This window comes from Adiantum capillus-veneris, chromosome 22 (genome assembly GCF_014529385.1).
Source record: "Adiantum capillus-veneris isolate H3 chromosome 22, ASM1452938v2, whole genome shotgun sequence".
Taxonomy (NCBI): domain Eukaryota; kingdom Viridiplantae; phylum Streptophyta; class Polypodiopsida; order Polypodiales; family Pteridaceae; genus Adiantum; species Adiantum capillus-veneris.
In genome coordinates, this window is record NC_140952.1 from 3209655 (window position 1) to 3215654 (window position 6000).

Sequence of the window (6000 nt, forward strand, 5' to 3'; positions counted from 1 at the left end):
ATTAGAGAAAGTAAAACAAGAATGATATCCCGTTAAGTGAAAGGTATAAAGGGGAGGAGTCGTAGCAAGACAACACATCCGCACAATATCTCACAAAATGGATACAACTAATGCAAAAAGGGGGTTGTACTCGCAACAAATGGACCCAACTATAAATAGGTCCTTCATCATGCCCAAATGAAGGCCATGGTTGATTTGTACCTAGTCAAACCTCCACTCAAACTGCCCGTAGAGATTGTGAAGGTGCTTAACCCAATTGTCTTTGTTAAAGGGGTCTACCTGTAAAAGACTTGTGCAATAAGCTTCTTGAAAGAACTAATCACTTGCTAATCAAATTCTATCAAAATAAACTACATGGGAAATCTATGGGATTTACCTATTGCATAATTCCTCTTTTGACAAACTTGAATGGTTAAACGATTATCTTCCAAGCGACCACCTCACGTGCACAATCCATTAGTGCACTGATGTGAGCCTGCTAAATCGAGCCTTGGCCATCATGTAATGGAATGGCTCAAAACCAAAAGGCAAGAAGCTGGCAGATCCCCACCCCTTAATGATTTCATGAAAGGTCAACAACAAACTATGGAAAGAGTTTAAAAACCAGTTGTTGTAGATGAAAATTTATCATAGAAACATCAAGTCATCTTCATCGTTGATCCTATCTATTTGAGCTTAGTGAACTTAAACCTTGGCGAGCTATTCCTCAACTCCCACCTAGTAAAAATATCAACTAGTGCCAATGCAACATATGGCATGGAGATTGGCTATTAAAAAGATCGTTAAGTAGTATATGCCATTACCTAACAAAGGGTCTTCCTGCTTGTGCACCAAAAATCAATCTCCTTGCTCTCATCCTTTAGCTTGAGCTCATGAATTCTCATGCATTTATGCGAGCACCATCATTGAGGGGTGGCAATTTGAGTTGATGAGTAGGGCTCCCCAAGTGCCTTATCAAACAATCATATCGGAAAATAACTAGTTTGTCAAAATTAATGTATGTGAATAGGCCCCTTGCAAAAGGATGGAGTTACTAGACTTGACTAGAGCATCTCCTACACAAATCTATGTGTAAGTAAATCGTTTTTTGGAGGGGAGAGAGAGAGAGAGAGAGAGAGAGAGAGAGAGAGAGAGAGAGAGAGAGAGAGAGAGAGAGAGAGAGAGAGAGAGAGAGCATGGGCATCAAGTTGAAATGTTGCAATAAATCAACAGTAGGACGAAGCAATACCAAGGTGAGAACTTGTGCTAATTGTGGACACTAGTTGATTGATGTGCCTTCCAAATGCTCTAAGTGGTAGATATTGTGGTTGTGAGCTCTACCCCAATTTTTCCCAAGCAAGATAAGAGACAGACATTATCTCAACACTCGAGTGGCCATAGGCACGCAAGAATCATAAGAGAAGGAGATTAGAGAATAACAATTAAGATCCAGCCAATAGGATGCTCTGTACTAGATTCGCGGACCGCAACAAAGGAAAAGGTAGCCGGCCTCTTACTGTCGCTCCTTGCTATGTGTATAACTTCACCAACCTAGAAATTCAGTGCATCCAAGATGGCTATGAAATTTGCAGGAGAAAGCAGGTGGAGTAGTCCAGATTGTGTTAGCAACACACAAGTGGATACCATTGTGCAGGTAGGTCATTGCTCCCTAACATGTTCCAAGATTAGGGAGTACATTGCCTTCATCAGCTGTGGTCAACAGACAAAATGATAGCTAGAAGCATGTACAAGTATCCCGAAAATCTTCCAAACTACATGAAGGTCTCTTCCATACCCATGAACACTATGACACCAATCTATACAGTATTGTCATCTAGGAAAGCTTGCTCAACTACACCCCAGACATAAAGATGGTAGAGACTGTGGAGTAGAGCTAAAGCAAGAGCTATGCATGCCTAATGTTGGTGTACATCACTATACAAAAGCTCTTGGCTGATGCAAAAAACTTACTTCCTTGGAAAATTAAAGGGAGTGGGTAGCGAGACTTTCTAAGCTAGCGTGTGGATTTCCCAACACGAGCACTTCCCAAGAAGGTCCATTGTGGACCTTGTCCCATTTTTTGTGCATGGGTATCGTGCAACACGGGAAAAGGAATCTCCCCACACTCAAAATCTTGGCTAGATATGGTTATTGCCATGCAAGCTCACTCACATCATTTAAAGCAGTTGCTGCAGGTAGTGACAACGAGGAGCATAGCTTTCTCATTTTGATTGGCAACACCATACATGAAGAGGAGCACAATTCAAATTGTTTGGACGATTGTTCCCAAAATTTAGGGTTGAGAAGAGGAAGGCATTGGTAAGGGATACCTTACTCAAAGGGCTTGAAAGCAGAAGCCTTCAACCCAAAGCTGAAAGAGAACATGTTGCTACTTGCTCTGATAAAGAGATGCACATAACAGCCACTAAAGCAGACAAGGTAGCCACTAAAGCCATGACAACTCCCATCATGGCAATTATAACTCCCATGATGGCACCCACAAAGGCAATGACAACTACAACTCTTTGGCACATACACACAACAACACTATTGAGCTCAGATGCAGAGCCTTCAAGTATCGCTCTCTCGGATATTTGAAGCAAGTGCCTGTCAAGAGCGTCTTACCTTCACTACATTATCCCTCCACTATCAAGAGCCCAACAATTGATCACATATTTTGAATGGCAAAGCTGCAGACCCAAAGAAAAAAGCCTAACCCTCTTCTGAGGACATAAAACTTTCAAGAGACTAATCTCCAAATTCACTTGCACGAAACAATATCTCATAAAATATCATTAGCATAACTCTTGATTCAAAACAATAAGGCGGCAAGACCATTGCCATGGCCACATCTTCTCTACTTAATTCAAACACAATGGATCAATAGCACAACCACCCAAACATGGACATCAAATAAACACATAAAGAAAAGCCATGACACAACAATAAACAAACACACAAAGCAACTCAAATTCACCCTTGACTTATTGAGAATCAATTCACCACTTTAAGAGAACCAATGATCTGTAAAACGAACCTTTTGAACATGGACCTAAGTTGAAAGAAGAGGTACAAATACAAGTAATGATGCCAAAAGCAAACATCTGTAAGGATGTTACAAAATGAGGCTAAGTTGCAATAAGGGAAACAACACCCAAGCAATTATGAAAATAGACAGGTAGAACATTGGTGATCTTTGTGGAGCACCACATCACTGCTCCCCGAAGCCTCTTCCCTGATTATCACGAGCTTCATGTAGGAGAACAAAAGAGGTCACCATGAAAGTGAGTTGACAAATTAAAGAAAACGAAGTTTTGCTTCACATTTACCACGGCAAAAAGGCGACAAATGGTCGAAATCCGACATCTGCAGACAATCTTGATCATGAGGCTAAGTTGCAAGAAGGGAAACAACACATGATTAAAAGGCAAGAGCTTTACAGCTTAGCAGAGTGCTTCTCCATGAGCTCATGCCTTTTTGCATGGGCCCCACCCATCCCCACTTTGCACTGTGGCTAGAGCCCCAACACAAAATCCTACACATGCTAATCTTGTTTCCACCCGGTCATCAATTAACCAAGGCTGCATACTACAAAATAATCAACATGGTTTGCGACATTGATCACATGACTCTACTCCCGACTCCAAGCCTCGAGTCACAACTCTCCTAGAAAACTTGTGCAATAAGCGAGAACTAAAGATTTGCTTCAAAACTAAAAACACGTGCAATAAGCCAGAACTAGAGATTTGCTTCAAAACTAAATAGACACTTACTGGTGGTACAAGGACAATTCGAGATTGCATTTGTAGAGAAGGTGATTCTCTGTACAAATTGAGAAAGCCTGTTTGCAGGAAGGGGATCCACTTCAACCCACCTGTATGGGACAACACTAGAAGCGCGCATGGCCCACTATGTAGGTGTACTTCAACCTCTGGCAACCTCCAATGCAACCCCCACTATGTAGGTGTGCAGAGGAGCTGCAGCTACAATGACGACAGCCTGGATACTATTGGGAGAGAGATTGGCAAGTGGACTATAGTGGAGGTGAGAGTCGCGATGAGTAGAGAGGCCATTAAGAGAGAGGGTGGCCAGTAATAAGCGTGAGCGGCTAAGGAACCTGTGAGTCTTCTTGTGAGGGGCCATCTCGAAACCCCATTTGCTCCAGTTGCACTACCGGACCTCGGAAAGCAAGATGGGGTAGTTGTAGTGCGTCCTTACTACTCTTGTCTTATAGGCACAATGAGAACAATGCCCCCTACTAAGGTGATCACCCATGTCTGATCGGCCTCCTCTTCCTAGTTTTCTTCCACCTCCACTCCTCAATCATCCATTTTCAGTTGGAGCTCTCCCAGGGAGACTCCTACACACTCGTCGCCCTCGTCCTCCTTTGGTACCGCAACCCGAGGCAAGCCTTCCCCTGAACCCCATTCCAAGGCGCAAGGTGGGGCAACGGACCATAGAAGAGGACACACCCATCCAGCCTACTGATACAGGGCCATACATGGCAGCAGATCACAACAAACTTGCAGCACACTACACCAACGATTGTAGCCAGAGGCGCACTCTTGGTCAACATTCCTTGACTTTCCTGCCGCAACACACACACACACACACACACACACACACACACACACACACACACACACACACACACACACACACACACACACACACACACACACACACACACATACTCATTATTGTCTCATCGTAGGAGGTATGTAGCACAGAATGAAATATTTTTTACCTTAAGAAGGCAGTTCACAATGGGAGTGAGAAAACAAGGATGGCGAAGCTAAGCTAAGCTCGAGCGTGCAACACAGGAGTTCGAAAGAGTGAAGATGGTGCAGTTGCAAAAGCGGGTGCAAGGCAGAGGCTGGAGGCAGGCATCCATTGACTTGAGTCTTGAGAATGGCTTGCATGTCATTGAAGCATTGCCATCCCAACATCTTTCCACCCTCTCCCTCTCCAGGACGACTGGAGACTCAAGTCACTTGACGACCCTGTTCTCTGTGTGTGTGTGTGTGTGTGTGTGTGTGTTCCAACAGGTGCCTCGTAGACTCGCACGCCCAGTATCCTTTGCTAATTGCTCTCCTTGCTACCACAGGTGCCTTGCACTCTTTGCACAGTTGTAGGGTCCGTGACAGATCTCATAGCCCCACGCCCTAAGGCCACCCACTGCTTGCACTTTTAAGACCCTGCCCCTTTAGCTATGCTGCATCCACCTGGGGGATTCACTCTATAAACAAAAGATGACGCCACTTGCGAGAGGACAACTTTGATAAAACTCCTTTATATGACTCATATTAGGAAATATGACCCTCCTTTCTACACCTATATGACAATAAATGAAGAAAATTGTCATACCCCTATCTTACATATAAAATGTAGGTCTAACATGATCTAACTAAGTAAAACTAGTCAAAAATTGTGTAGCATAGTGAATGACAACGTACTAAGGAACCACTTCTGTTGATAACTAGATGTACCCTCAGTGTGTCTTAGTTTGACTTTTAAACTATGTGCCCGATCAGCATGCATTGTGGTTACTCGTCCATTTCTGAACCATCTAAATTACTCAAAGAACATGGTTATAAAGTTGTGTTAGGTTCTTCATGTAAATTTGCATCTATACAAACTCTTTATAACTTTCACCCCTCAACAAATGAACTATAATCACAAAACAAGAAATTGATATAAAGAAGTGTTAGTTCTTGCATATATCTTTGAAGCTATTGACTCACAAGTTCAAGTTCAAGGGCATACTCTTTTGGGAAGCTATGATTTTGAAACACAAAAACTTTCTCTTATTTTTTCATTTTCTCACTTCTCCCCCCCCCCCCCCCCCCCCAATAAATATGATACTCCCCTCCCTTATTTTTAATCTTGGGAGATAAATTATTGGGGGCCTATCCCTAACTTATAAGCTTATGTGACTTATGACAAAAACCCCTCCCTTGCATTTACGTGGTGCGATAAGTTTTCCATGGTGAATCCCCTGGGTGCATCCGTAGGTCCTCC